Source organism: Arachis stenosperma, chromosome 6 (assembly GCF_014773155.1).
Source record: "Arachis stenosperma cultivar V10309 chromosome 6, arast.V10309.gnm1.PFL2, whole genome shotgun sequence".
Lineage (NCBI taxonomy): Eukaryota > Viridiplantae > Streptophyta > Magnoliopsida > Fabales > Fabaceae > Arachis > Arachis stenosperma.
In genome coordinates, this window is record NC_080382.1 from 13,239,178 (window position 1) to 13,250,320 (window position 11,143).

At 29.6% G+C, this 11,143-nt stretch overlaps 1 long non-coding RNA gene, 1 other non-coding gene and 1 pseudogene across 2 annotated transcripts; 2 read left to right on the plus strand and 1 right to left on the minus strand.

Moving 5' to 3' along the window:
* The first annotated feature begins 6,929 nt into the window (after positions 1 to 6,929).
* On the plus strand, positions 6,930 to 8,783 carry LOC130936207 (uncharacterized). Its single transcript, XR_009068078.1, has 2 exons — positions 6,930 to 8,285; positions 8,545 to 8,783. It is a non-coding gene; the product is annotated as an uncharacterized LOC130936207 (long non-coding RNA).
* On the minus strand, positions 7,060 to 7,283 carry LOC130938699 (small nucleolar RNA U3). The gene has a single exon (XR_009069854.1). It is a non-coding gene; the product is annotated as a small nucleolar RNA U3 (small nucleolar RNA).
* On the plus strand, positions 7,642 to 7,812 carry LOC130936997 (U2 spliceosomal RNA; annotated as a pseudogene).
* Positions 8,784 to 11,143: the final 2,360 nt, after the last annotated feature.

An 11,143-nucleotide genomic window follows, 5' to 3' on the forward strand; every position in this document is an offset into this window, starting at 1 on the left:
CAAGTACAGTGATTCCTGTATTTATATTTTGTGTCCTGGTTTTTGTCTCTATATAACAATCTTTTGTTCAATACTTGTTTTTTTTAGTCCAAATTGACATTCATCAACTAATTCATCAACTAATGCACGAAGCTTCCTAGTTCATCTAGGTGAAAACTTACATTCTTAAATTTTTAATTTTAAAGTTTCACCTAATGAACCAAAAACGTGAAAAATGATACATGGTCACATTAGCCAAATAAGAATTGAGAAACTTGCATTATGAATTGTCATTATCACATCCCCAATTTTGAGACTTTCATACCTATAATTTTACCAAACGATTATAATAAACTTTTACTGCACCAACCTAACAAATCTTTAATCTCAAGCATTTCTTTCTTTCTTTTTTCAAGAAAGAAGGATCAATCATATGTGAGTATATCAATTAAGAGTTTAAAATTTGATACTGGCTAATGGAATGTCCATAAAAATTAACATAAATGGTAAAAATTTAGAAGATATTTTATAAAAATATTTATTCATTTTTTTTTAGAGTGAATACCCAACCCGACCCTTGACAATTATCTTGAAGGGACAACGAGGTCTTTAACAAAAAAAATATCCTTTCTGGCTCTTATTTTTATTTTTATGGGACTGATGAATTTTTGTGTCAAAAAAATAAAATATTAATTTTTTTTTGTACAGAGACTAATCAGTCTCATAAAAATAAAAATTAAGGACCAAACAAGATATTTTTTTTGTTAAGAGTCTGTTAAGAGTCGTTTAGGATTTTTCTTTTTTTTTTTAAGGATGAAAGAAACTAAGAATAATTTGTAATATATTTATGAGGATTTGCTAATGAGATTCAATTATTAACATCAAATCTATAATGGGCTACATGAGGAGACTACATAAGTTTTGATTACAAATTTTAGCATTAAAAGTGAAACAACAAAGAAGTTGGCATGTGAAGTGTGAAAATGATTCATACCCTCATTGGGTTGTTGCTCGTTCTATAATCTATATCCCATGATAAATTGTCAAAAAGAATTACCCGAAAATGTAAAGACTTGAAAGGAAAGAATAGGAATGAGTAGAAGGAGAGCATGATATTTTGCAATGACTTGTCACTTTCCTTTGTTCTTTGCCTTTACTTGGAAAACAAAAGTGAGGCAAACCAGGTGCTGATTGTGCCTGACACGTGTCGCCATGTCGGTGCATGAAACAAATTGAGAATCACAATGCAACCTTGCAACGGGTGAAAGAGAACCAACTTCAATTTTGATTTGACTCTCTTCGTTTTCTCCGTCTCTTTCTTTCTGCTACTTTCTCAGTTCTTTCACTTGTTTTCTTCTGAGACATATTTTAGTATTGTAGCATTTTACACTCCTCTCTTCTTGTTAATAACAAAAAAAAGTTTTTTTATTTCTATTTAAATATGATTATATGTTAGTGTGTCTAATATTATTGCTAATTTATATGTTAAAAATGAATTTAGAAATAGTGTTATTATTTATACAGAGATTTGTTTAAATATTTTATATAATTAAAAAACATAAAATATCTAAAAAATTAAATATACATTAATATAAATAAAATATTAAAATATTATTATAATTTATCTAAAAAAATTTTATAATTAATGTTTCCGTACATCATAGAAAAACTTTTTTTTCAAAACATTCTACTTTATTTTTAGTTATTTTATCATTATTTTCGTATTTAAACAAAAACAAAATTGCTACTCATATCAAATTAGTTAAAATAATTTTATCTTAAAATGATGATTAAAATGTTAATATATATGATGTAAAACAAATATATTAAATTATTTTAATAATTTTTAATTTTGTATTCAAATAAAAATTATTCAAACTATTTTTCCATCAGTAATTATAAATAATAAATATGAACATTTAAGTTTTAAAATAATACTTCTTCCATAACTCTATGTTCTTGCTTTTAGTTTTACTGGAGTTGAATTTTACAGCAATGTGCAATAACAATTATATAAACCTTGTGAAAAAATTTGACTAATTACAAGTCACCATATAAAGTTTTAATTTTTATCCAGAATATGATCTATGTTAAAAAAGTTCTACTATCTTAAACATCTTATAAACATAAATATTTGCCAATTGGATGACAGTCTAAATTCTTTTACACTATTGATATAATCAAACGCATTACCTAAACAGAAAATTAAAGAAATAATATATGTTAACAAAATATGAAAATAATGCTTCCTATTGTTAAATAAATCACCTACATTGCTCAGATAGTCAACAATCTAAAGCACCAGCTTTCTGGGCTCATAAAAGATAATCCTCAAAGGAGAGGGAGAGAGAGAGAGATAGCAGAATAAAAGATTAAAATAAAAATAAAAAGAATGGACTATTCAATTAGTCTTTACACAACAAATCCAATACATTAGTAGTTAATATTACTAATGAATAGAATGCATGCATGCAATAATCTCCATTTGAAATTTGTGTATTCCCAAAGAGAGAAATTAACAGCATAGATTATTATAGTAATGGGAGACCATTTCAGGGTCATGTTTGGAAGAAAATGCAAAAGCATAGGCCACAAGAATCAGGATTATCAGAAGAGGAACAAACATGAGTATGGTCGGCGGCGGCGGCAGCGGCGGCAACACCAGTGGCAGAACAAGGAGTGCCATGGTCAACACCACCAAGAACATCACTGATTTCAACCCAACAAGCTTTATCATTATATTCAATTAGTAATGTGGTAGTGATGAAATAACTAATTCTCTCATGTATGTATAAACATGTGTATCATCTACCAAATTCTTGATCTTCCTTCTCCTTCAAGCCCCTTCAGATCAAAACCCAGATGGTCTTTTTTGCTTCTGAATTTAAAGGAAGCAAAAAGATGAGATTTTTGCCACACCCCTGTAGTGTATGATGTTCTCTCTCTTACACTCTCTCTCTCTCTCTCTCTCTCTCTCTCTGTTTATAGCACTGTGCCAATTCCTAATTAAAGAAAATATAGGGGCAGTTTTGGAGTTATAGATGAAAATAAATATGGGAAATTCAAACTACTACCCATGTTCTCTTTGCTTTTCTTAGGGCCTGGCTACCATTCTGCAATTCTTCTTTATAGAAGCAAAAAAGGGATCCACTTTGTTACATAGTCATGACTCTCATTAATTGAAATTATTAGAAACGCGATTCAAGATTTCTTTTTTTTTTTTTCAGTAGGATTATCCGTGCCAAGTGCATGCATCAATGGCAAACATGGTAAAAATTAACACGTGATTTGTACTATTTAGCAGTTAATAAAAGTATGGTAAGTGGTTTTGACTTAACTAGATGAGATACATTGCACATTTGCCCCCTCAAAAACCATGGTTATGAGTCTGCCGTTTTTGTGTTATGTCTTCAAATTGTCTTCTTATTGGATATAAGAAAATAATGACATATGATGACATGTAAATGAGTGATTTTGGTCCAATAGATAAACCATAATTCAATATTTCAATTAATGTTTTCAATCAAGATTTTGGTGTCATAATTGTCGTAACATTTTTAATTAAATCGCCTCATTTATCTCATTTGAGTTTAATTTCCAATGGGCGTTTATGGCGGCAATCCAGTTAAGAATTTTTTTCGATTTTTATGATATTTTTTAATTTGGTAAATTAAAGATTAATCTAATTTATTATTGGTTAATAAATTATTAATAAAAACTCAGGTGAAGTCGACTTCACCTGAAATTGATATCTAAGAGCCGTTAAATAAAAATTTAGTCAAATCAATCAATTTATCCAACGATTTTCAGATATCAACTTTACATGAAATGGACAATTTCCACCTAAATTATTACATACATTAGATATTATTTAAATTTTCCATTACAATTATCAAGCAGGCTATTCCGGCCTGTTTAGGCACACCCCACCTAAATTGGTGGATTAAACAAATCCGTTTTGTTTATGGATAAACAATTTTTAAGTTAGACTATTTATAATTAATATGATGCGTTAACAGATTTAATTTTTTATTTTATTTTTTAAAAAATATTTTAATAAAAATATTATTTTTAAATAAAAAATATTAAATAAATAATATTTTATTAGTAGATAGATCGAATTTTTAAATCAAATTAAAAATAATATTAGTTAAAAATATTTTTTATTTAAAAAATATAAAAAATTTAAACAGACGGCTTGTTTATTCCACGTACTAGTTTGTATAATCTGTCATTTTTTGGGTTGATCGAATTTAATTTATTTAATCTAAAATTTAAATAAATTTAATACTAAAGAGAAAATTTATTAATTTAAATAAATAAATAAGTATGTAAACTTAACTCATTTTAATGGTCCCATTCTAACATTTGTTACATTTTTTTAAAGAATAATATCCTAAATAGGTCCCTAAAGATTTATAATCCGACATATTTGTCCGTCAAAAAAATTAATTAAGTTTCGGGTCCCCAAGATTACTATATATATGACATATATATATAGGTCCCCAAGTCAGGTTGAAGCGGTTAACACGACAATCTTTCTTTTACGTGGAGGTTGTAGATGTGACGTGTCAGGTAAAACAACACGCGTCGCTCTCAAGACACATTAGTCCCTGGACACGTGGCTAAAACAACGTTGTTTTGGGACAACGCCAAACGACGCCATTTTGAGGGGATAGATACGTCCCACCTTTGTTTCCTATTTCTCAAAACTTTGGTGTTTTAAAGTCAAATAGGTTCCTTAAAACTTTTATTATAAGTAAAAAAGGTCCCTAAATTTATAGTATATATGTCAAATTAGTCCCCTCGAATTAAGCAACTAGAACCAGAATTAGAATGAAATTATGATAAAATTATTCAAAGTATGTTAAAGTATGCAATTTCAAGCACATAAAATGACAAATCTCAAGTACAATTTCAATCAAACAATTAGAATTTGTCAGTATTCTCATTTAGCATCTTATTCTTTTGCAGAATTTTGATCTCTTTATCTCCATGAATTGGGTGAATACCAGATTTTAAGTTAGCAGAAGTGGGATCATAGTAACTTAAGTCTTAAGTCCAAAAAAAAAAAATTTATAGGTCAAAAAAATAGATCAAGTTAATGTCCATTAGGAGAAAATTTTTTACTTTCTTTATTAATATTCACAAATACTCCTTTGTTGTCTCTAACAATTTTTAAAATGGTAAAATACAGATACTATATCTTCACTCATCTAAATACCAAAACATAAAATTCTGTCACAAATTAACCAAGCAACTAACACAATACAAAAACATCACAACAGAATAAAAATTTCAAATACTTACATTGTTTTTGTTATTATCAAATACCTATTCGTAACCACTTCACAACTTTTTCTTAATCTACACCTATAACATACTGTCTATAAAAGGTTAGCTCATAAAATCTAGGTGAATTTTTGGGATACTTGTAATAAACAAAAAGAAAGAAAGAGGAAGAATTTTTTTTATACAACGTATCCACTTAAATTCAAGGACTTTTTGACTTATGATAAAAATTTTAAGGGACTTATTTGACTTTAAAATATCGAAATTTTGAGAATCAGAAAACAAAGGTGAAAATGTATCTATCCTCTCAAAATAGCGTCGTTTTACATTGTCCCAAAATGACATCGTGTTACTTTACCTAATACCGACATGTTACACGTACAATTTTTACATAGAATAGAGAATGTCGTGTCAACCGGTTCAACCTAGTTAAAAGACTTATATAACATATATCTAATAATCTTAAAATTCCAAAACCTAGTTAATTTTTTAAAAGATAAATCTATTAGACTGACAAATTTCTTGAGATCTATTTAAAGTATCACTCTCTTTTTAAAGAATTAATGAACTAAGAAGTTGATCTTGGGTAGGGGTGTACATGGGTCGGGCCACACCGGGTTTGACTTAACTTAGACTCGATCCGAAATATAGATTGGGTATAATTTTTAGACCCTAACCCAATTCTATACCCGATGAAACCTATGCACCTTCGGGTCGAGTGAAAATCGGGTCTTTGACATGTAAAAATCACCTAATCTCCAACCATTATTTCACAATTCACATAGTAAAATTCACTTAAAAAATATAACAAGAACAAACCCTTATCTGAAATTAAAGCATAACCATAATCAATACTAATATTGTTTAATAACACCAAATATTTAAATCAATACAAATAACACAATATTATACATTAGTCTAAAATCTTATACATTTTAAACATAAAACATTAACTTATTATCTTATAATAACTAATAATACAAAATATTAAGGTTTACAATATTTAAATTTCACATAAAAATAACCATCATCCATTACTAATAACACAAAATATTAATTGTATATGATGACTGGATCACCGGGCCGAATTCGAGTGACCCGAGCTATTGCTCGAACTCGACTCAAAATAATGACCGAATCTAATTTTGAGACCCTTACCCAATTTTAAACCCGATAAAATCATATTAAATTAATCTCTAAAATATTTGGGACCGAATCGAATCATCGGATCGAGTCGGACCATGTACACCTCTAGTGTTGGGTTTGGACATGGCGAAAACCCAAAGAAATGATCTGACTGGACCAGCGAAACATGCCATTTGCCACGTGTCCATTAAGAGGGTAGAAATTCCATTCTTACCCATTGAGCGTGGCAAGTCCCCCTGACCTCGATGAGTAGTGCAGTGTTGTGACTTACGAGTTATGATGCTTTTGATGAGAAACCAAAGCATTTGTGTGTCCAAAATCAAAAGCAAAAGAAAAAAACACTTGCCAGTTGCCACCGCAATGTGCTTCATTTGTATTTACCGTTCCGACAAGAGGACTCATCACCAACGAAGCTTCCATGGTGGACCCCATGCAAGTTCAACACCATTCCAATGGTTTTCTATTTTTCCGTTGCCAGGTAAATCAAAATGTGCAATCCCTTATCTGAAAATTTAGCCCCTTTTCTTCCTCTAAAATAAACGTCTATTTGTTTTTTTTTCTTTTTCGAAATTATAAAAAAAAAATTCTCGAGTGAAGAGATCATTTTGCAAATTTGTTGTAATGAGAAAAAATATTTTGTGTGGTCTGTCAGACAACCGTGTGACCACCCCACCGCAGTTGATACGGCGAGAACGATCCTCCACTGCCACAGATGGAAACCTCCAAGGAGGACTCGATCTGGACCATTAATCACGCTCTGATCACACGGTCATGATTCATCAACCAGACTGCGGTTCCTGTCTCCTTAGAACTCAAGGATACAGTTGTACGAGCCTATAGAACAGATCCTGTTCAAGTAAGGTCGTGCTCTATTCTTTCACTCTTTGATTATATGAACGCTCGTGTCTTGCTAAGAACAAGCGATGTAGGACTAACTTTGCTTCCCTTGAACCTCATCGGTTACTCTCTCTCTTTCTGGAATTGTATTTATTGATTTAAGATCCCCCACCCAATATATATGTCAATAATGAAATGATGGAGATAGTAATGTTTTATAAAATGATGTTGTATTTTTGGTGCATTATCAGGTAAATAGCATGAGAAAGATTGTACACCAGTTAAAATTGCTGTAGAAAACTTGACTGGTGGTCCTAAACCTTTCTCGTCATTTCTCATATCATATTATTAATAACCTTAATTGTCGCATTGTTCCAGCCTATAAGAACTGCATAATCATTATTTGTCTCCTGTTCTTATCAGTTTAATATCTGATACATGGACTAATAGTCCATTTGAATTAAATCAATTTTTATAGGGAGAGACCAGAGAGTCCATAGTGGTAGTTCTCATGTGTCACCTTTGTCTTGCACTATAGCATAGTTTGGTACATTCATCCCACCCAAATCAGTTCAAATTATTCTTCGATGTTAGATTAGCATTTAAGAATTCAAAAAATGGTGTTGATGGATTATAGGGTTCTGTTGTGACAGAATACAAAGTGTGACCCATTGATGCTTTGTTATTATTCACATTAGGTTCTTTAGTAGAAGATCAATCTTCAATCTTATGTATGAACAATTCTGTTATGAAATTCTACCTAAAATTAAAGCTTACAATGGTGGCATATATCTATCTGAAATATCAAAACAAATTAATTGAATGCTCAATTCAGTTTTATGGTTGATCTTGAATATTGATGCTAGACTGTTATACTGTTATAACAGGAACAAATGGAAACCTGAAAGCGAGTGAATCTGGGCCATTAATCACACTCTGATAACACGGTCTTGGTTCATCGACCATGTCTTTGGTTCCTTAAAACTCAAGGATAAGCGGTTAAAGCATATAGAACTGATCTTTTTTTCCAAGTATACAATTTTGTGTTTATGTATATATACACTTATTTAGCTGCATTCATTAAGAATGATATGTAAAATGTTTGTAACCATTCTGAATTTTCTAATAAAGTTGTAAGATGTTTCTTGCATAGCACTAATCATAGACTCAGTGGCTTACTTGAAAAGAACTGTCATATATACACAATTTTTTATATATAATCCCTTATTTTGATCTTATTAATTCCCTTCATAACAGGATTATGATCATTATGCTTTTTCATGTGGGCAGCTATCATGAATTAAGATGTGAACCCCATACACTCAACTTGCACAAGTGGAAGGAGATCATAACTGAGTCCCTGAGATACTAGTGAATTTATTAATGAATGTATGTAGTTACACAAGATAGGTCTTCACATTTTCTTTATAGTTTTTTTCATATGAAATAAACCAATGATTCCCATATCGTGTATACTTTTGTGCTTGTGAAACCTTATATATATATATATATATATTCTTGTTTCCAAATCTCAGGCAGCAAGCATATTATAACCCCTCAAGCATTTGTGGAAATGGTTGCAAATTATACAACTTTTGATGTATATTAGCATACATACATATATATTAATTAATAATATCAAGAAGCTTTTTCCAATACAATATCTTGTTTCATAAGGTATTAAGTATGAACCACTATCAAGTATTATCCATTGTAGCTAATTATGCTGACATAGTCAAAGACACACCAATGGAATAACTTTAATCTTCAGGGATATAGAGGACGTTGGGAAGTAGCAGAAGTCACCGTATGTGTATTTGGCACTATTTTTGAAAAAAAAATTTTAATTTTTCAAAAAGTTAATTCATAGCTTTTTTAAGAAGTAAAAATATATAACTTCTCTTTTTCGATAAGTCATTCTATTATTTTGGTAAAAAAAAAATGACCTCAAAACAAAAAAATCTACTTTCATTCGTGGTTCTGAAAAAAAATACTGAAAATATTGGTCCTCCAGTAATCTTCACCTAAAGTTTCATCTGCTAGAAACATTGACCTTCTATCATTATTTTCACGTAATAATTTATCTAGCAAAAATATTGACCATCCACCATCATTTTAAAACAATTTTATTTTTATATAGTTACTATTATTTTTATAGTTAGTTATAACAAGTTCTTGACCCAATAAAAGAGGAAGAAAATCTAATAGAAGTAAAAAAAAAAAACAAAAAACAGCAACAAAATATATATTGACACACATTTCACATTTATTTTTATTTTTATCTACTATATCATACACAATTAAACAGCAAACACTAATTACACAATAATTTATTTGGCATTGTCATCAAGATTATTGTGAATTAAAATTTTATTACTATTTACCATATACAAGAACACCGTTAACGGCAAATATGAAGTGAAAGAACATTTTCTACCTAAAAAATGGAACTAATAAGAGAGCAAATAAAGAATTAATTGTCTAAACAATTATAATCTTAGTGATTAGGTTATAGAAAATCAACATTTAATATTGAAAAGTATTTATCATCATCATTATTTTAATATCCATTTTTTGTGAAAAAAAATTATATTTTTTAAATTATTTATCCAAACGCTACAACTTTAAAATAAGTATTTTTATAACTAAAAATCCAAATACAAAATAACTTATTTAGACTATTAATAAAAGTTTTTATATTTTAAGTTGTTAAAACTTGACCATAATCATTAGGGAAACGAGGAACAAGTAGTATGAATTGTAAACACGATATTTGGGCTTGTCATAGACCAACATAAGTGGGCTCTTGGTCCTAGTTCATAACATTATTATTCTTTAGCATCATTTCTAACAAAAATGAAGGTAAAAACATAAACTTAAAATCTTTTATGTTCTTTTAGTAAAAACTATTACAATTTTCTTTAGTTGTAAGGCAGCATTTATGTTAAATCCTCTACAAAGTAACAATTTGAATATGATGAATACTTCATAGGTAACATTGGATTTCAAATTGCAATCAATTAAAAGAAAAAAAAAAAAACTAACTTTATTACCAAACAAATTCCAACACAGAGAGAACACTTTACCTTTGATGTCATATATGCTTAGGCTAGTCCCTTAACAAGGGATTTTTAACTATTCTTTGTAAGATAGATTGGAGGGGCAATAAGGTAAATCAAATATTGAGCAGCAATATTGTAATGAGGGAGACATAGAGGTAGTTGATATGACAAGACAACCCCATGCTTGTCTCCCAAAACACTTCCTCTTTTTGGCCAATTTTTTTTTATTTAATTTGAATTATTTTGTCCAAATAATATGAACATTGATTCAGGTCATTGCCTCCCCCATAGTTATTTCCCTCTGCTTCATTCTCTTATATTCCTGTTTTCCTGTGTTGGAGGGTTTTAAGGATTCAATAGTACTATATGCATGCTTTCTGGGTTTGTGTTGTCAATTTTCACTACATTTTAGGAAACAATGCAACTTACTTCATCTCTTTTTAAATCTTTTGTATATTATGGCAATAAACCAAAGAACATGATCAGTGTATGTATCCTTCAGATTCTTGACTAGTCATCATTAAGAAATGAATTCAATTGTGTGCTGGATTTAATTTCATGACCATTGGATTTTGATGTTCTCTCTATATACTATTACTAGGTCATCTTAGTTACATTATTAATAGTATATGATCTAAAACTAGATATGTGTCAAATGAAACCATGCATTAAACTGGTGGAAAATCGGATATACTTTCTTGGTAAAAGGCTTATTGATTGATTAATTGGTTGGTTGGGTCCAATCAAGAAAAGAAAAAGAAATGCTTTAAAAATCGTCTCATGCACACTTGAAAATAATATTCTTCAGATTCCCCACTTGCCAATTA